Raw genomic sequence first — 22,308 nt, 5'->3', positions numbered from 1 at the left:
TTTTTTTTCTTTTTGGAGGGCAGTTGGGGTTAAGTGACTTGCCCAAGATCACATGGCTAGTTTTTTATGTGTGTGTGTGTGTGTGTGTGTGTGTGTGAGGCCAAATTTGAACTCAGGTCCTCCTGACTCATTCACTACACCACCTAGCCGCCCCCTCTTGCACAATATTCAAAGAGAACTTTCCGGTCCTGTTCACCTCCTACCATATTCCTCCAAGTCTTCTCTTCTCTAGACTACAAAGCCCTTGAAGGTCCTTGGTTTTTAGGGATAGTGATAATCAAGAATCACACTTTTCTCTCCAGGAAGCTAACTGAAGATTTGCTATCAAAGAAACCAGTGAAATTTACTGCTTTCAACTTCTTACACAATTTCTCACATAAAAATAAAACACACCTAAGAGTTCAAAAAGCAAATATTTCCATATGAAACCATAATTCTTAGACATTCTATCATTTTCCTTTGTCTCTTAGAAGTCATGAAATCCTGTCATAAATCTTCATTATGCCAAAATTATCTCACTGAAAATCACGCAGCACTTTTCTTTATGCCTTAAAAGTAAGAGATAAACATTTAAAGGGCAATTTATAGCACAATTGCTAAAGTGATGTGCTGGGAAAAGTACTGGATTTAGAGTCAAGCGACCTGGGCTTAAGTCCTGAAGCTGTCATCCATTAATGGTAAGATTATGGGCAAAGCACTTAAACTTTCCTTTCCTTTTTCCTCTCATCTCCAAAATGAAAATTACATCAATTATGCAAGGCATCTTACATGGCCATTGTGAAGGAAAGGCTTTGTACACTTTAAAATGATATATAAATGTAAGTTACTACTGCAGCTTAATTTATTATATTGTTACTCTCCTCCCCCAAGTTAAAACATTTTAAATAGTTTTATTTTCAATAAATTTAAATATTAAATAAATTTATAATTTAGATAGTTTAAATAAAATATTTTACATATCTTTCAAATATTTAAAATAAGGTCTTAAAAGAGGAAATATATTTTTGATGAGTGAGGGCAACTCAGTTATAGGTTAATTGAGACAAGTTAATGTTTAAGAAGATATGGGTTGATAAGAAAGTTTATAGTAACTGATTTTGCAAAAGGAAATGTAAGATATATTTCTTCATGGTATGTTTTTCTACATGAACATTTCCTTATAGACAAAATGAAGTTAAGTGGCCATAACAAGCTGTTATCGAACTAGAAACCCTCAGTGCCCTTGTATGTTCAATGTCATCTGATTATTTTACCTCCCCAAGTTTTACGGTTTACAAAGCACATCCAAGAGATATTTCATGTTAGGCAAGTGAGAGATATTAGATATCACTAAGTTGCATAGAGGCATTAAAAATACTACAATAAGAAATATGTTTTAGAGACTATCCACCCCTGCATGTCTCTTATTTATCCATATTTATATCCTTTTTTTGATTTTTGTGTCTATTTGGTTTAGTTTAATTGCACAGTAAAATTTTCTGGTGGCTTACAGGACTTTTCAGACATCTAAATTCTATCTCAAACCATTCATTCTTTATTTGGTAATTTTTTTGAGGACCATGGGACACTGTGTTATTTTAAGTCTTATATCCCTCAAGAAATTTAAAGAGTAGGTATTATTTTTATGCAACATAATCCTTGCTGTTTAATTCTCTGTTTGTTCTGGGAGACATATGCAATACCTAAATGGGGCTCTATGAAGAAAAACTTTACATGAATATGAAGAAACACTTTGCTAGTTAATATGAAAGGTGGATGTTTTAATGCATCTTATTGAATATTCCAAAATTGATGACTTGGGAGAAATTTTAGACTCAACTTTTCGGAAAGATATTTTTTTATCTCTATCCTCCCCCAGTCCATCTTACTTCCAAACTTCTCCATTTTTGTTAAAGGCACCACCTTTCTTCCATTCTCCCAAGTTTTTTTTTTTTAAACTTATCCTTATTCACTATCCCTCAGTGGGTAAGCAAGCCAACATAGCTGAAGCAATGGGGCACACTGAGAGAGACAGGAAGAAGTATGTGCCAATCAGGTCAAATTGCCACCACCACCTTGAACACCATCTCCCCTTAGATCCAGATATGGACAGACCAGGGATGGGTAACCTATGTCCTCGAGGTGACATGTGACCTTCTACGTCCTTGGGTATGGCCTTTCGACTGAGTCCAAGTTTTATGGAACAAATCCTTTTATTAAGGGGATTTGTTCTGTGAAGTTTGGATTAAGTCAAAGGGCCACACTTGAGAACCTAGAGGGCCATGTGCAACCTTGAGGCCACAGATTCCCCTTGCCTGGGATTAACCATGACTCTTAGCTCAAGAGCCTTGGGAATAACAGAGTCTATCAAACAGCCAGTCCTACTCCTAGCCCATTTGCCATAGCCATCATTGAAAGGAAAATTCATTGTAGAAAAAAGCCTCTATCTTCCTCATTACCACCAGAAACCAGTGCTGACCAATAGGAAAATTACCACAAAATGGTCATTTTGAAATGGTAGCACCCCCTCTTTCACATGTTCTGCTTCCAACCTAGCCCTCATTCACAGTCATCATCAGGGATGCAAATCCCATGGCAAAAGGTCCAGCCATCCTAACTATAATGAGGTCTACCCCCACATGTAGCAGGAGGATATAATTTTTGTCTCAAAAAATAGGTAAAATAATCCTATTTAGACTCTTTCCTCCACCCCCCACCCTTCTCAGAAAAACACTAATTCTTTTCAGGAAGGAAAGCAGGAAGTTGGGACCAGAATCTTGGCAACTCTCCTCTCCTCAGAGAGGATTACCAGGCTTAAATCTATCTGCTCCTTTAAATATTATTTGTCTAGGAAATGTGATTTTCAGATTCAAACTAACTTCTGATCACTGATCATTAATTATGGGGGGAGCAGGATACCAGGCTTCATATCTAAGGCTAGACTCCCCATTCACCAAATACCAGTTCCACAATGAACATACATAGGAAATAGCCAAGAAATCCATTTATCCATGTCCATAGCAAAAAAAAAAAAAAGAAAGAAAAAAAAACCGAAATCAGATTGATGTATAGAAGAATATATACCAGACAATAGAGAGTAAAGGAGCTCTCCCATTAGGAACAAGGCAATTCAGCTCAATGACAGAGAGACAGAGACAGCGACAGAGATGGAGTCAAAGAGAGAGGAAGAGAGTGAGACAGAGAGAGAGAATCAGAGAGACAGAAAGAGAGAGAGAGAGAGAGAGAGAGAGAGAGAGAGAGAGAGAGAGAGAGAGAGAGAGAGAATCAGAGAGACAAAGACAGAGAGAAAGATACACAGACACAGACACAGAGAAAAAAAAGACACTGAGAAAGAGAGAGTCCTAAATCTCAACAAAGGGAAATTCCCTAGATCTCTAGTATAGTAAGGTCATAATTGGGACACAATAGAGACTGCAAGCTTGTCTTATGTCAGCTTCTTCCTTGAGTTCTTTACTTCAGCCATATGAAATGGGGCTGGCATCATCCACTACCAGGCATGAAGAGAGTGAACTTCTCTCTTCTCCTCTCACAACCTCTAACCTGCTCCTCCCACAGATTGATGGCATTGATCTCCACCAGTAAGGAGCCTGTCCCATATCAACAGGTTTTCAGACTCATGTTACTTTACCAACTGCCATTCACAGGGTAGGAAGCCAGCCTCAGTGAAATGGTGAGACACGCTAAGGGATAGCCACTACCACTTTGACCACCATCTCCTTCTAGTCCCTAGTAGAGACACACAGCACTCTGAACCCAAAAATCTTGGGAATAACAATGCTTCCAGCTCAATGCCCAGAGTTACTATCCTAAGAATCAAAACTTGTAGAAATGCAGCCTGGCAACTGCTCCTGAAAGTGCTACTGACAAAGCTACCGATTTTTGAGAAAAGAACATTCTTGTCACCAAAGTCCTTGCCACTTCCTTCCTCAATTGATTCACTACCTGGCTCACAATCTTTCTCTTCTCTACAACTCTTTTTTTTTTTTTTTGCCTTTTGGAGGGCAATTGGGATTAAGTACCTTGCCCAAGGTTACACAGCTAGTTTTTTGTGTGTGTGTGTGTGTGGGTGTTAAGTGTCTGAGGCCAGAACCAAACCTGGGTCCTCCCGACTCCAGGCCTGCACTTTACTCACTGCGCCACCTAGCTGCCCCTTATCCCCAACTCTTACCCTCATACTAGAGGACTTCAGCATACATATGGACACACTCAAACATCTTAATTGTTCAGTTCCTCAACCCATGGGAAGTTCATTTCTCATGACTTACTCCTCCAAGTCACCTCAGCCATATACAAAGATGGTCAAAGCCTTGATATTACCATCATACACAAATATACTACCTCCATGTTCAAGAACTCTGCAGGGGGATTTCATAATATGTTAAAAATAATAATAGCTAGTATTTATATAATTTCTACTATTTGTCAGGCACTGGGCTAAGTTTTTTTATGAACATTAATTCATTTTATCCTCACAACAATCTAGGGGAGGGGGGTAGGTGTTAGTATGCTTATTTTACAGTTGAAGAAACTGAAACAAACAAAGGTTAAGTGATATGCCCAAGGTCAAACAGCTACCGGATGTTTGAGGTAAGATTTAAACTAAAATATTTATGATTCAAAGCATAGAACTATATCAACTTCAATAGCTGCCTCATCCATTGGCTTTCCAGCACTACTTTTGCCTTCCCAAATCAAACCTTATTCTTTGTCCAGGCAGTGACTTCTAATCACTGGACCCCTCAGTTCGCTTCTAGAACATCACTTCTCCACTAGTCACTCTCTCTTTTCCCCATTTTAACTCTCTAATTAATCAGCTCAGCTCTACCCTTTCTTAAGTCCTTGGCCCCCTTATCATATCACCAACTGCACAATGATAAGTCTCAATCTTAGATCACTCCCATCATCTGCTGCTCATACTCGTGTGCTGCTAAACAAAGGTAAAGAAAATCAAATAACTATCTCTGACTGGCTGTACTACAAATTTATTACACAACCTTAATTCAGTCCTACTAGTGCTAGACAATCCTTGTATACCTCCATTATCAATCCACTATCTCATTCTTCACATTAGCTCTTCTAAACCTTTTAATCCTTCTTTAAATCTCATATGGCCTCCTCTCCCCCTGCCCTCTCAGTTGAGAATCTCTACGCATATTTTACCCCTCCAAAAAATAATTTTAAGGCCATTTGCCAAGAGTTCCCTCTCATCCACTCTTCATACCACTCAGATGCTTTCTGCCCCATATCCTCCTTCATATTTGTCTCATATGAAAAGATAGTCCTATTTCTTGTCAAAGCAAACTCGTCTACCTACATGTGATCCCATCATCATTATGGAAAACGGCTTTATCCAAAGTTTCTAATAATCTCTTAATTGCCAAATCTGAAGACCTTTCCTCAATGTTCAACTTTCTTGACCTTTCTTCAGCCTTTTACACTGTCAGTCACCCTCTTGATACTCCTCTCTAGTTTTTCAGGGCACCCCTATCTACCTCACGACTCCTCATTTGACTCATCCAGGACATACTTGCTAAATGTGTTCTGTAAAACAGGGTTCTGTCCTGGACCCTCTTGTCTTTCCCCTCTACTTCATTTGGTACTCTCATAACCTTTCACGGACTTAACTATCATCCCTATTTTGACGATTTTCAAAAATATCTTTCCTACCCTAACTTCTCTCCTAGATTTGTCTCATATCACAAAAATACCTTTCAGAAATCTCTAGCCAAATGTTCAGTATGTATCTTAAACTCAGCATGTCCAAAACAGAACTTATTATCTTTACCCTCATTCATTCTCTCACCACCCAATCTTTTGCCAAGTCCTGCTGATTTTACCTTTGCAGTGAGTTTCTCATAAATATATTTCTCTCCTCTGATAATACTATCACTCTAATGTAGACCTTTATTACTTCATGCCTGGACTATTGTAATAGCCTTCTGCTTGGTCTGCCTTACACATGTCTCTCTCTGCTCCAATACATTCTGCATTCAGTTGCCAAAGTTGCATTCTTAAAGCAAAAGCCCAACCAATGACTCCCAAACTCAACAAACTCTATTGTTTCCCTATCACCTTAATAATCAAAGCTCCCTATTTGACATTCAAATACCTACATAATCTACTTTGTATACCCACCCTCCTCCACCACATACTTTTCCATCCAGTGACAGTATTCTCTTCACTTTTCCACAAAGGAGATACCCCATCTCTCAGCTCTAGGGATTTTGGCTGGCTGTCTTCCATGTATGGAATGCTCTTCTTCCTCCTCTCTGTCTCTTTGCTTCTCAGGCTGTCACCAGGTCTCAGTTAAAATCCCACTTTCTACAAAAATCCTTTCCTAATCCCTCTTAAGTCTAATGCCTTCCCTCCATTATTTAATTCTTTTCTATTTGTATACAAAATGTAAAGTATAATGTATACAAAATGTAAAGTATAATACTTTATATATGGAAAGAAATTATAAATGATATACACATGTATTCATTCATTCACACCTTTATATATCCAAGCAGTTGCCAAATATTGCCATTTCTAGCTCCACAACATCTCTCACATGCAATATTTTTTCTCTCTACTCACCCAGCTACCAACTTATTCTCAGACCCTAATCAACTCTTACCTAGCCTTCTAATTAGTCTCCTACTTAGTTTCAAATCTTACCACCCCAGATCATTTTTCACACAGCTGCCAGAATTATTTTCCTAAAGAACAGATCTGACCATGTCAATAAACACAAGTGGTTCCCAATTGCCTCTAGGATCAAATATACATTCCTCTGTTTTGCTTTTCAAAGCCCTTTACAACCAGGCCTAAACTTCTCTCTTCTCTTTCCAAATCCATTGTATATCTTTCTCCCCTTCCACAGTCTGTGATCTAGCCAAAGTAGTTTCCTCTCTATTTCTCACACACAGTACTCCATTTTCTGTCTCTGACTACACACTGGCTCTCCCTCATGACTGGAATGTCTCCTTCATTTCTGCCTTATAAAATCCTATCCTTCCTTCAAAATGCATCTTAAGCTCTACCTTCTTTCTGCATGAAGCCTCATCCCGCGGTTACTAGGCCTTCCTTCTCTCCTTTACTCCCTTTCCTTGTGGAACAGTGCATAGTGCTTTGAACTTGGAGTAAGGAAGTCTTGAGTGCAAATACAGCCTCAGACACTTAATACCAGACTGTAGGCAAATACCTTAGCCTCACTATTCCTCAGTTTCCTCATGTGTAAAATAGACCTAATAATTGCACCTATCTTCTAGTGTTGTTGTAAGGATAAAATAAAATAGCATTTATGAATCACTTTCTAAATGCTAAAGTGCCACCTGAACACTATTATAACTCCTATTATTAATTAATATGTGGTTCTTCAATCCACCATCCATTTAGCCATTATAATGATTTTCTTGAAGCACAGATCTAATCCTGTTTTCTCTTTACTCCACAGACTTTAGTGGTTTCTGGATTGCCTCCAGGATCAACTACAAAATGCTCTGTTTGGCTTTCAAAGGTCTTCCAACTCTAGCCCCTTCCTATCTTTCCAGTCTTCTTCCACCTTACTCCTTGAAATGTATTCTTAGATCCAGTGACACTGACTCCTTGCAGCTCTGTGAAAATGATACTCCATCTCGTAGCTCTGGGCATTTTCTCTGGCTGTTCCCATACTTAGAAAGTTGTCTTTCCTCTGCTCTGCCTACTGAACTGTCTGGCTTAAAAACTAAAATTCCATCTTTTATTGGGAGCCTTCCCCAAGCCCTTCCTTCTATTATTTCCCATTTCTCATGCTTATAGTTTGTTTTGTATATATTGATTGATTGACATCTATTGTAAGTATACACTTATTTTTCTGTTACCCATATATGCCCTTGTCTCCTCTGTTAGAATGGTATATTCCTTATAAGTAGGGATTTTTTTTTCATTCTTTGCATTTGTATCCCTAACACCTATCAAATAGTAGATAGCTAATAAATGTTTTCGAAATAACTCTTAATCGAAGATGTTCTCTTAAAAGGACACAATGCTTAAAGAATTTTTAATGAAGATAAATTTCAATTCAAGAAGAAACAGAGAAGACCATTTTGCAAATGATAAGAGAGCACAAGGTAAACACATTTATATGTTTTGTTATGTAATGTGTTCTAATTTTAGCATGAAGTTAATATCCAATGTGGCAGCCATCCCCAGAAACCCAAACAAAGACAAACTCTCTGTGCTCAGGAGAGAGCCTTTCAGCATTAGTATTATCCAGATAGGTGTATTTTTAATGCATTTAAAATTTATGATGGGAAAGTTTTTTCAGTGTGATATTTATGTGGCATTTCCTGAATTAAGGGTCATGAAATAAAATCACCAATAAATTAGGAAAATCATAAACCACTGTGGAATACCATGGATATGGCTAGGCTCCAAGAACAGCATGTAAACAACCAGGACTTTGGTACTTTAAGCTCTCCTTGGTTTTCAACACTGTGTTTTGTTTGTCTTCCTTAAGGAAAGGCCTTTAACAGCATGGCAGAGGCTTGCAGTCCCCTTGGGTCCCAAACTTTCCTGGTAAAATGTAGAGACAAGGGCAGGTCTAAGTGAGATTGATTTCATTAGAGAAAGAATCCTAGTTTAACAGGTTTTATGGGACACCAACGTTGCTATATTATATCCAGCTTTCATAAAAATGAATGCTGATTGCTCCAATGTACAAAAAAGGAGGAAAAAAATGTCTCTTTAAATGTGTTTACGTACAGCAAATACTCAATATACACTTTATTTTCAAACAGTGATTAGTGATGTTAGCCTACAAATGGATTTTTTAAGAGTAAATCTTGCAATTTGTATTTATTCCTGCCTTTGTAGACACATTCAAAGTGGTCTAAGCCCCCTTTACTGATACATTTTCATCCGTACCTTTTTGCAGGCTAACATGCCCCTTCTCTTCCTCTGCCTACCCAGTCCTTTAGCACAAAGCTTAAATTTCATATCCTTAGTGAAGCTGACCAGGCCAGACATAAGTGACATCACTGCCCTCAAATTCCAGGAAGAGCTTAGTTAAAGACCTAACAACAAATATTGTTATGATTTTTCAAGACAGGGAAGAGAGTAAAACTATAAGTCAATGCAGATCATTGATCTGTAAATTTGACTTTAGTTCCTGATAAAATTCTAGAATGTAATATTAAGTTAATCTATCTAGAAAAGGAAATGGTATTCACAAACAGCCAGCAAGACTTCATTGAGAACTACCTTTATTTCTTTTCTTTATAGTTACCAAAATTGATTAATTAGGAGAAGAATTTACACAGTTCTCTGTCAAGATTTGATCAAACCACTGGACAATATTGCATGTAACCTTGTGGATGGAATGGAGAAAGGTGAGCCAGATATAGTATAATTAGATGGATTAAGTACTGATTAAATGGCAGCACCCAAAGAGCACATAGTAGTTTGGTATTAACTTGGAAAAATAGCTTCAGAGGTTTACCCAAGGGATCTATGCTTGTCCCCCTCCAGGTTAATATTTTTATAGTATTTGATTAAAAGCATGGATGGCATGCTTCTCAAAATTAAAGATGATACAAAGTTGGAAGATATATATTTTTTAATTTACAGTCTAGACTCTAAGGCTAAATCTAAGACAATGGGACTCAATATGGATGAATGTAAAGTAGTAGCTAGGTTCAAAAAATAAACTTCACAAGTCTAAGATGGGTGAGATATTTCTAGGCAGCAAATATCTGATGTTGATCTGAGGATTTTGGCAAACTTCAAGGTCATTTTAAGATAGTAGTAACAATAATAAGAATGGTAGTAATAAAATGTTGGAGTTGGAAGCAGCTTTAGAAGGCATCCACTCCAGCAGCCACATCAGCTTTTATAGATGAGGAATCTGAGTCTGAGAGAGGAGGTGTGGTTTACTCAAAGCCATATACCAAGTGAGTCAAAGAATCAGAATTTGAATACATGTCTGACAAATCCAAGGCACCTTTCACTTTTTCTTATTGCTCAGTTGTTTTCAGTATTGTCTGACTCTTTGTGAACCTATTTGGGGTATTCTTGGCAAAGATATTGGAGTGTTTTGCCATTTCCTTCTCCAACTCATTTTACAGGCTAGGAAACTGAGGCAAACAGGGCTAAGTGAATTGCCCAGGGTTGCATAGCTAGTAAGTGCCTGAAAGCCAGATTTAAACTTGGGTCCTCCTGACTCCAGGTCCAGAACTCTATCCACTGTGCCCCCTTTGCTGCCCTACCTTTCACTATACAAAGCTGTAATAATAAGGAATGAATATTAAAATATTACTTGCCTAGAGGCAGGTAGATATCATGCTATAAGACATTGGACTTGGAGTCAGGAACTTGAATTTTGTTCTAGACTCTTACTAGCTGTATAATACTAGATAAGTTATTTATCATCTCTCAGCCTGTTTCTTCATTTATAAAAATAGGAACAATAATAGCCCTTATCTCAGAATTGTTGAAAGGATCATGTAAGATAGTATATGGAAAGCACTTTGTAAATGTTAAAGCACTGTATGAATGTTAACTATTGCTATTAAGCACTTTGAGGCTTACAAAACTCCTGTTTACATGGTACTCTGAACTGTGCATAGTGCTTTCAATATATTATTTTGTTCGATCTTAGCTACAGACCAGTATGTGTCATGACACAATATTGCTATATAAAACTGGATATAATAATGGCATTAATTAAAATGGGATCCTGCCTGAATTCTAGCTCTCTGATAGCAATAAATGGATTTGGAATTCTCCATCTACTCTATAGAAAATAAATGTCATGTTCAGAACAGAATGACGCTTTATTAAGTCTGCACCATGCCTCAGTGAACTGCTACTAGCCTCAGTTTAATATTAAACACTATTATTAGCTGCTTTTTAAGTTGAAAAGAGCAAACACCCAGCCCTTTTGTTCATTTTCCTGAGAAAGCAGGTGGCCCTTGAAGACCCCCTGGGGCTAAGGAACACAATCTTATCTTTAGTCACTGTCACCTCCAGGAGTATTTGGAGAGGCCCTCCAGAGAGCTGGCCTGTTCATCCCCGTGTAAATCTCCAGAGCTCAGTTGGCTCTGACATGAATGCACACAAGAAAATGGCCAGTCCCCGAGAAGCAGCTGCGCACATTTCCAGCAGGCCCTGTTATTTTATCTCTGCTCCATGCTAGGAAGGAGGCAGCTGTGGAATGGAGCCACGTTATTCACACAATGAAGGGAAGGAAACACTAAAGTAAGACTCATTTTCTTCTTTGCCTATTGCAGACAGTGGACTAATATTAGAGCTACAATTACTCCCCTGCTGTGTACTTTTACTCAGTTCTGAAATTTCCGGAGGCGACCATTCTGCAAGTTTAAGGAAAAGGCATGACCAAAATTCACGGAGGAGTGCAGAAGGAATCACAAGCAAGCAGGACAGTTTTGAAAGCTACAATGTGAATTCATCATATACATAAAATTAAAGAGAATTTCTACATACAAAAGAGATTTGAAGTTTCGTGTACAACAATTGGAAATGCTCATCTTATTTGGTATTTTCAAGCTTAAATTATTTTAAAAAGGCATGGCAACATCCCAAACTCAAACATGTACAAAATGGAACCCATAACCTTCACTCCTAAATTCATCCCTGAAACTTATGATCTTCCCTCATAAACTCTAAACATCTTTATTTCTATTAAAGGGAACATCATCTTTTGTTATGCATTTACAGCTTCAAAGTTACAATGGACTCTTTACTCTTTCAACAAACACCTCTCACTTTCAATCAGTTTCTGGGTATTATAATTTCTAACTCCCCAACATTTTTCCCATCTGTTCCCTTCTTTCTATTTATACACCCAGTAGCATCATTTCAGTCCTCATCACCTCTTCAAGATTCCTACAATAGCTGTGTAATTGGTCTCCTGGCTTTCAGTTTTTCTACTCCCCAGTCCAGTCCCTTACTGAATCACCAAATTGATCTTCCAGAAGCATGTTACTCTCTTGCTTAAGAAACCCCAGTGGTGGGGGGGGGGGGGTGTCTCGGTGGTGCAGTGAATAGAGCACTGGTCCTGGAGTCAGGAGGACCTGAGTTCAAATGCAGCCTCAGAAACTTTAACACTTACTAGCCGTGTGACCTTGGGCAACTCACTTAACCCCAATTGCCCTGCTCTCTCTCCTCCAAAAAGGAAGAAAAAAAAAGTTATTCTCTATTGCATGTAAGATAAAATGCCAACTCCTCTGTGTGTCATTTAAAGCTCTCTATGGTCTTAAACCAGCCTATTTTTCAAGACTAATCTCTTGTTATTTATCTAATATATTTCATGTTCTATCCATACTGGTACCATATATCAGAGGTGTCAAACTCTCTGCCTTCAAACATATGAGATTAAAATATAATTTGAAAATATTTAATAAAAATACAATACAACATAGATAATGTTAATTTGTGGTTTTCTAAGTCAATTTGTGGCTTGCAGAGATTCAACTTGTTTGAGTTTGCAGCACATTGTTCATGGAATTTCCCAATTCTATAACTTAGCACAGGGTGCTCTCAATTCCTGAAATCATTTCCCTACTCATCTTGGACTCTTGGAAACATTGGTTCCTTTCAAGGTTTAGTTCAAACACCATACTCTCCTTAAATGAATCTTTTCCTAATCCTATCTCCCTATCAAAATAATTCTTCCTTATGCCTCTGAAATTACTTTATATTTCCTTTGTATATTTTTCGAATTTAGTTATATATACACAGCTTCTTGATGTCAGGAACCTTTTTAACTTGGGCTTTGCATAGTACCTACCACATATTAATAGTGGATGAATTTGTAATTCCATTGATATAGGGAACTTCCAGGTGAAGAAACTCCCTCCCTGTGATAGTAATGGCAATTAAAGATTCCCCTGTATTGGCTTGGTTTTCAAATTGATTGTATTAAAACCCAGAGTTTGTTAATCCTACCTGTGGGATGGGCTTGTTGATGTGAAAAGAAAGTCCTGAAGTGGGAGGAGCTGGTGATGTAGATTTGGAGAGACAAGAGGGAGGCGGAAGTTCTTTTTGGAAGCAGCACCTCGTGGAGAGAGAGAGACTAAGAGATTGCTGGTGGCCGCTTTGAATTGCCCTGGACTTTTGAGACCTGCCCCCTGAGCTGCCAAGGACTGAGGAGACATGGCTGTTTTGCTGGTACTTTGTCTGTCTGTTTTGATGTTATTTTGCCAGATTTGTCCACTGGTGAAAGACTGTCCTGTTGAAGAAGTCCTGGAACCTGGCATTTGGTTAAGAAGGCCTGAGACTGTCCTGCAGACAGAGAGTGAATACTGTCCACTGGTGAGGGACAGTACTGTTGTTGCAGGGGTCTGGAGACTGTCCGGCAGACAGAATGAATACTGTCCACTGGTGAAGGACAGTGCTGTTGTTGCAGGGGTCTGGGAGCCTTTCTGTTGGTTCAGAAGCCCTGAAGAAGGATTTTCTTGTTGTATGTTTACAGAAATCCTGGGAGAGGGCTTTGCTAATGTGTTCAGGGGTTCTAGGACTGTTCTACAGACAGAGGATAAATTCATGAAGGGACTGGCAATGTATCTTATGGCCTTGCTAAGCCTTGTCTCCCCAGGAACTAAGATTGCTGAGAACTTGCCTCGTGTCAAGATGAAGAAAAGACCTCCATTTGGGTATTAAGTGCTGTGTTTAAACTTGATGTAACTCTGGGGTAGATTCAATTGTGATCCTAGGGGTGGGGAACTTTTGACCTTATTGTGCTCTGTGATTGACAAATGAAGGTACTTTACCTATGTTTGGAAAATAATCTCCATTTGAGAAGAGGGGTTTTGTGGTGGACCAAAAGAAGGTATAGCCTAGGGGTGGAGTAGTATTTAGAACAGGGACTTTGTAATTGATTGAATGATTGGAAAGTCCTGGGGTGGGGTAGTCCTTGGAGATTATTTAATCACACTTAGTAAATGCTGTATTTTGAATGATGTCATGTTTCGATCTTCTCTGTTCTTGGTTTGTTACTGAATAAAATAGAGAGCACCTATGCTGGTATTTTGAACCTGGGAAGTTGCCTTTCCTTGGCATTACATTACACTCCCTAGGTCAATACTGTGTCTAGAGCAAATAGTCTAAAAGATTTACATAGAAATTTACAGGTTAAATAACTTGTTCAGGGTCACATAGCCAGGTTGTGTGGCATGAACCCATGTCTTCCTAGGTCAAAGATCAATTCTTTATTCATTCTTCCATATGACCTTTCAAAGTCACATGTCACCATAACAATGCAAAAAAAAAAAGGTTGTTGAATTGAATTGAGTATGAATAAGATTTTAATCAGCACTTCCATCCCAAGTCTTAATAAGCTGGTCATGACTGTCAGGAATAATTTTTCATAATCAATTAACAGCTAGTTCAGTAGCTTGGGTTTGGATGAGCAATGGTTAATTTCTTAAATGTTGACAAAATAATACTCTGTTATCTCTCCCCTTCAGGAGACATACTTTAACAGATAATATGAATATGACTTGTACTTTCAGTCACGTCCAACTCTTCATGACTCCATTTAGGATTTTCTTGCAAAGATACTGGAGTGCCATTGCCCTCTCCATCTCATTTTACAGATGAAGAAACTAATGCAAACAAAGTAAGTGACCTGCCCAGGGTCATACAGATAATAAGTGTCTGAGACCAGATTTGAACTCGGAAAGATGAGTTTTACTGGTTCTAGGCCTGCCAATCTATCCATCACAACACCTAGCTGCCCCCTTATGAAAATGACTGTCATATATCTAATGTGGGCAAAATAATCGAGGTTCAATGAAGAAATATGTCCTCAAAATGCAATGGGGTCTTTAAAATAAGGATAATAAGAATAATACCTTTAGTCAGGAATTCTGGTGTCATGAAAAAATTCAGTTGAGTAGGGAAGAAAAAAACATAAGGGCTTGGGAGGAAGTGATCCAAGGTTACCACTTACTGGTGGGGTAGATTCTCTAGGTTCTCTCTATGAATGGGATGAAAGTCATGACCTCTTGGGTAACATGTGTAATTCCATCCAAAGTACTTCCCCCTTGGAAGAGAGGGGATAGGTGCTTAGTGCCTCATTTTCGTTTTTCAGTTGTATCCAACTCTTCATGGCACCATTTGGAGTTTTCTTGCAAAGATGCTGGAGTGGTTTGCTATTTCCTTCTCCAGTAGATTAAGGCAAACAGAGGTTGAGTGACTTACCTAGGTTACACGGGGCCTTAAGCAAGATTTAAAATCAGGTTTTCCTGACTCCAGGTCCAGTTCTCTATCTATTGAGTCCCTAATTATATTTAATTATAATCTTTGAGCAACGCTGACTAAGGCACTGAGAGAGGCCTAAGAGAATTATTTTCCTCACAAGGCTTAGAGAAATATTCTACAGGAAAGCTGGAAAGTTAATAATGATATTTAAAAGAATATAAAGATATACTTTGAGATAAGTGATTTTAACTCATTCTGTGGGGAGCATATTCCTCAAAGAATACATTCTAAAGGGAATTGCTAAGTGATTTGAACATCATCCTGACAGAACTTAATTGTTGGATTGTAGTTCAAGAATCTTAGAGATGTCAGCAGTTATAACCATTGGTGATAGAATTATTGTCGTCTTCTTTCCTTTGCTTTTGAAAAGCACAAGGGTGACTCCGTTGTTTTTTCTCACAAGTAATACATTGTTTAAATATATGTCTGTTGTTTTGAATTATTTGCTAGCGTTAATAAATTATATGACTTTTAACATTGATATTTGTCTAAGGCAATGAGACTGAGGATTGAGATGGAGATACAAAACTTATTAAAACAGAATTTTCCCCAGTCTTTACAGGTTGGAAACTAGGAACTACTTATTAAGATAACATTTTCATTTTAAATATTTTTTACTTCACTCTCAATCATACCTACTATATGGTCTTTGAACCCCATGAGAGAATTAATAAGGTAATAAGCCAGTAGCAGACTGAAGATGTTTGGTGTGTTTGAGTACAAAAGCAGTTTTCAAGACTGCTTACTAGGCATTGTTGGATTTCAGGCCTGGCCAGGTATTGGCCTCACCCTCTCTCTAGCTTTCACTCATGTTCTCCAAGAGCAGAACTTCTCTTGCCCCTAGTTATCTCTGAATGATAGAATTAGGGTTTCCAACATCTTGAATTCAAGAGTGACTCTAGGACTGGATTTATACATCTCAAGATCACTATTCAGCTGTTCATAATCAGGCAACAAGAAGTAAAGAGACATCCAGAGGCTCAGGCTCACCTAATTAAATTACACTAGTCTAATAGCTATGTGGGAGGAGAAGTCATCACATGAGAAGGATAACAAGGTCCAATGCCACTCCTACAGTAAGAAGTTCAAAGGGTACTCACATAATGTTGCCAGGAAGAGAAGGCACAACTTAAAGTAGACCACTACATTTTGAAAAATTTTATGATTTTATTTGGTTAAAGATGAAGGCACATACTTCCCTAAAATCCCACTAATCCTTCATATGTGCATGGTTCTAGAGAACTGCAATGTGGCTAACATTGTTTTTACTTTGTAAATCTTAAAGTACTACATGCAGACAGGCATACACACACATACACATACACATACACACACATCATAAAAGCACTCGCTTGCTAAAAGCATTTCAATGGTTGCCTATTGCCTCAAGAATAAGATATATATTCCTCTGTTTATCATGTAATGTCCTTCACAGTCTGGTTCCAAATTGTCTTTTTTTTTCCTGAACTGGTTACACATTATGCGCCCCCAAATAATACATTCAGACTCACTGACCTACTTGTAGGTCCACACACAACATTTTATCCCCTGCCTTTATGCCTTTCACAGTCTTTCCTTCGTGGCTATAATGATGGTCCATCTCTTGGTAGCTCTACCTCTTGGTAGCTCCATTCAAGACTCAAGTTCTCCCACTTACCTAAAGTCTTTTTGGATCCCCATTATTAAGACTCTCTGCACCCTACTCCACCCCCTGGAAATATCTTTGTAGATATTGAATATTCACTTATATATGTGAATGTAAGTTCAATAAGGGTATGAACTGTTCTATCTGGGGCTTTTTAATCTCTAGCACCTAGTCCAGTGACAAGTACATAGGAGGTTCTTAATAAATTCTTCTTGAATGTAATGCTTTGATTCTGGTGGTCTATTTGTGTTCAAAGACATGCTTACTGCTAATATCTTGTTACTCAACAAGAATAAAACTATATTTATATAGTATGTTAAATTTTACCAAGCACTGTCTCACAACCTTATGATAGAGTTTTCTCATCTATAAAATTTGTACAATACTTACCCTGCCCCTCAGAGAGGTTGACTAATCCAAATTCACACAGCTAGTATCACAAAAGGGACGCATGCCTAAATCTTCTTACACCAAGTCCTGAGGTCTTTCCACTGAGTCACACTCCCTCTTTGATCCCTGTGGAAATGCCATTTTCTGTCACTTTACTTAGCAATAAAAGTGTGATGATTCTTATTTGCCCAAGGTTCAGAGACTCATCAACATGTGAGTGGGATACCATGAGTTACTTTCATCTGAAACTTAGGCTGTTTTCATTCCATCTCTATAAGACATGTTCATTGTATTGATTTGCTATTCATTACCAACAAGACGATCATTTGTCCGTGTACCTAGCATCAAAGAAGGCAGTGACAACCTTTAGCTCTATATCTCTTATGATAATCTACAGCTGACTGTCTGATTGCCTTGATGCAAATGGATAAGGAAAGATGAGTCTCCTTCAGAATCACCATAGGTCCCGTCTCTATGTAGAAAATCACTATAATCTCCACTGGCATCTAGACATCTTGTTTACCCATACTGATAGTGTTTACCCATACTGATAAAAAAAAAAAAAACCTTTTGATGAGACCTGGAACTCATTGAGTTGGATGAGTTTCTTAGGGAGCCAAAAATGTTGTAACATCTGCTTTTGAGACTTTTATAAAGTCCTCAAGCATGGCTAGATAAGATGGATGATACCAAAGCAACTTCATTAGCCTTTCTACAATAGTCATATGGTGTCATCAATTCTGACTCAACCAATATTCATCTCTCCCAAAGCCTGAATTCACTTCTAAAATACAATCCTTTATAAAATGAATAAGTACAAATCCAGAATACTACTACTCTTATCAGTTATGTTACAAAGATCATGTTCACTCTGAATTTTTCCCCTAAGAAATGCAATATATGTGGTACAGGAGAAAACACAATGGATTCAGATTCAGAAGAATTGAGTTTAGAACTGGCTTTGACACTTGCTGCCTACATGTTCTCAAGCAAGTCATTTAACCTCTCTAGACCTCAGTTTCCTCATCTATAAAATAAAGGGCTTGTATTAGATAGCTTGTCAAGTCCTTTCTAGATCTTATTTTGTGATCTTTAATGGTGTATTTAAATATGATTTTATAATCTTCACTGGTCTAGTAATATTATTCACAAACTGATATGGGCAGGGAAGAATTTTCTTTCCTTACATTTTGCTATCATTTATAATGTAGAGTTTTACATACCATAAATTGTAAGTGTATGGAGATGTTATTAGACTCTTATCATGAGAAGAAAGAGTTGAGATTGCTTTCTATGGTAAGTTACCTTTCCTAAGCTTCAATTATCAAATTTCTCTTCTCTGATGTGCCCCCAACAAATCTGTTTTGAGCAGTTTTATACCTTCAGTGCTACAAAATTCATACCTGACAACTTTTTCCACTTCTCACCATTCCCATCCCACCCTTCTTCAGACCTACTAACTCTATGCATTTACATAAGAATAAGTAAGTGGAAAAACTAGGTTTGTGTGTTTGTTTTTTCCCCTATATACCTGCTCTCCTTCATTTTAGTCATAATGCTGAGTGATCTAAAATTTCCCATTGTTTACCTGGAATACAATGGATCTTTGTATAATTTTTCATCAATAGTGAGGATGCTGTACAAAAGTTGATAAAATGGGAAGTTATGCTGCTGCTGGCTGGCTTATAATAATCCTACAATAAAATTGTATCAGCTTCCATGGCATTTGTTTCTAACAACACAGAACTGAAGAGTTATTAGAAAAGTTTATAGATAGATAGAAATGTATCTCTATATACACACACATATACATATATGCATAGGCATACATGCATGCATATATAAATGTGTGTATATGTGTGCATGTGTGTACATGCATGTGTGTAGCTACCTACATATGTATGCGCATATACAAATAAATGTCCACATATGTGTATCTGTGTGTGTGTGAGAGACAGAGACAGAGACCGAGAGACAGAATCTCAGAGGCTGTAAAAGTCCTATCAAGTTACTATGGTGGAGCCTATGTATACACATACACACACATATTATGAAAAACACCATACTAGAAAATGATCTTTATAAAAATTATGGTTGCCTTTACAGTAAATTCAAATTGACCTTCTTACCTGACCCTCTAGCTCTTCAGGATTATGATACTGAGTTTGCTGGGGTGGGGAGAGGGGAACCATTAAAAACATCCATTCTCTGGTTGCATATTTACATAAGACCTGTTGATGACTTACAGTTGATATTCAGACTTTATCTACCTAAGACCAAACTTCTGAAAAAAGCAACTGTCAGTCATCCAGATACTTTAGTATCATATAGAATAAGCAGAACGTCATGTAAATACTTCAACCCACAACTGACTGCTTAGCCTCAGATCATCACAATATTAGACTAAGTACATGACTAGCACATCTGATGTGGAAACCAAAACTGGTTGCTCTGGTGAGTCCTGGTTCAATAATCCATAGTAGTAAGGTCCTTGTTGGAGAGAGAATTTTATTTCCCTAGTGTCGAGTAAATCATTTGATATATAGAAGTGCATAGAAAATGCTTGTAGACTGATGATTTGCATGGTGAATACACAATTCTGAGGGTCATAGGTTGGCACTTCTGCTATGGCATGACGGAAAGCTGCAGTGAAACAAACCAATGTCATTTATCAATTCAGTTTCTTTAGACCTGAATTCTAGAAAAGTAGCTAGAATCTAGAGAGATACCTTCGTGGCATGTGATTGAAAAGAATGTAATTAATACATTCCCTCCTCTAGTGGAAAACCTTTGAGATATTATCTACACATTAGTAATTATCTGTCAGTGACTAATAACAAGGAAAAAAAAAACATCAGTTCAACCCAATACTGGTCAATTGTGTCTAACAACTTTTTTTAGAAACTATGCAGAGCTACTCTTTTATTTTTCTGTATGTCTACCTCATTTCCCTGTAAAGCACAACCATTCTGCATCCATTCCTTAAAGTTTGTTATTGGAAACATTGTATGAAGTTGAATAAGCTTTCCTCAGATTCACTGGCACTGGAAATGTAGTGGCTTTGGAAAATATTTTAGCAAGAGTTGATTCTCTTTCATCCTATTAAAATACAAACACCAAACGAAGGTGAGCCATCCATCCAGGTGGTATTTTCTTAGTTGTCAAAATGAGCAAACTTTTTTTTGGCTTGCTATCACAACATATCTTTTCTCTTCATAATCAAGTTTAGGAGGAAAAAAATTAATTCTAAATTGGATTACTCAGATAAAGGAAAACTTGTTCATAAGTTAAGAATTTTCATATCCCCTGAAAGTGATATAGTACAATGAAAAGAGTACTCATTTTGAAAACAAGAGGAGCCAGATTTGAAACCTAGTTCTGCTACTTGTTAGTTGTGTGACCTTGTACCTTTGTTTTCTCATCTATAAAATTAAGGGATTGTTTTTCTAAAATAATCCCAAGGATATTTCCAGATCAAAATCTATAATTCTACCATATGGAAAAGCCCCTTGCTCAGTGTTCTATGTTGAGACTGTGACTAGATATGAGAACAAGAGATATGTTGTATGATGGTCTAGTTAATTCTGCCTGGAATCAACTTCATAGGTTTGAGGATGGTCTTACTGTATTTTTAAAAACAGTGGCAAAAATTATCAAATATTAACCAAGAAATTGAAGACCAAATTGAAAACTCAGGTAGAATTTCCTTCACTGTCATCCATCAAAAGCAAAGAAACCTGAAGTAAAAGAAATTAAATTGAAAGAAATAGAATTGAACCATTATTTAACAAGATTTTGATTTGTGGATTAAAATTATAACTATAAATGATAGACTACTGGACAGAGTTAGAATGCATTTAACAAAATTTGCAGATACTATAGTTGTCTAGAGTTCTGCAAATCTGTTTTTTAAAAGGACACATGCAGGAAAGAGAAGGAGTGTTAGAACAAAAAGAAAAGAGAGAAAATTCCCTACATCATAAAGCTCAGTACCATAGAAAATAGAAAAAAAAAGCACCCAGGCTTAGATATCTGTCCACAAGCACAATGGACCTAGAAAAGATATGAGGAGATTGTTTTTAACCTAACAGGTATTACTAAAATTTGATGGATTGACACCCATAGATTAAACAGATATGAATGGCTATGCCTTTCACAAAGCCTATCAAAAGAAGATAGTTGGAGGAGGGGGAGAAGGAGGAGTGGGAGAGGATAGAAACATAATTCTGTGAAGAAATTCAGGAGCTAGAAAGGTTTAGCATAGTGGAAAACATTTAGATTTGGATAAATGGATGTTGAAACAGAAGCAATACTGTCTTTGGAATATACTACCGACCACCTAGACAGAAAGAGGAAATAGATGAAGCTATTCATGATAAAATGATCATGGGAGTGGAAATCTACCTGAGCTATCTCTATAAAAATAAGAATACCTAGTAGTTTCATGACTTGTCTTAAGGGTAATTTTACGCTCTAAAAGACAGAAGGACAATCAAGGGCAAATTGAGAGATGGATCTGATTTTCCCTGACAAAGAGGAAGTGATTATTGGAATCAAAAGAATGAGTAACTTGTGGGAGAAATGAATACTCCATCTTAAAACTCACTATAAAGAAGAGAAGAATTAAACATAATCTGACATTCTAAATTTGAAAACAGATTTCCAAAGGTTCAGAAAAGGGAGAGGCAGTTCCATGGACTAAAAATGTATACATATAGGAAGTTTACAAAAAAAAAATCAAGTTACTAACCCCCTGTAGGTGGTCAGGACATTACTAGGACATTGATAGTGAGGTTATTATTATGGAGGGAAAGGAAGCAGTGCAGGACAGAGCAACATCATGGCAAAAGTCAACTAGGACGTTTATTCTGCCTGGAAGTTTCCTATTTTAAATAATTGTATACCTCTGTACAAAGATGCTTTTTTTACCCTTTTATTGAAGGATCACAAGTGCTTTCACTGCCCACTAAATCTGGGGCTCTGGAGCAAAGCTCCACATTAATTATGGCTCTGACATTGGGGAGCAT

At 37.4% G+C, this 22,308-nt stretch overlaps 1 long non-coding RNA gene across 1 annotated transcript; it reads left to right on the top strand.

Annotated features, from left to right (window-relative positions):
• Positions 1-564: 564 nt before the first annotated feature.
• LOC138153257 (uncharacterized) lies at positions 565-11,470 on the top strand. Its single transcript, XR_011166319.1, has 4 exons — positions 565-677; positions 8,003-8,093; positions 9,247-9,353; positions 11,253-11,470. It is a non-coding gene; the product is annotated as an uncharacterized lncRNA (long non-coding RNA).
• The last annotated feature ends 10,838 nt before the right edge of the window (positions 11,471-22,308 follow it).

The sequence above is a fragment of the Petaurus breviceps genome, unplaced genomic scaffold (genome assembly GCF_028583685.1).
Source record: "Petaurus breviceps papuanus isolate PSGF00001 unplaced genomic scaffold, PetGlider_PUasm1.0 90977, whole genome shotgun sequence".
NCBI classification, from domain to species: Eukaryota; Metazoa; Chordata; class Mammalia; order Diprotodontia; family Petauridae; genus Petaurus; species Petaurus breviceps.
The sequence above is the reverse complement of the archived record's forward strand: the minus strand, read 5'-3'. Positions and strand labels throughout refer to the sequence as shown.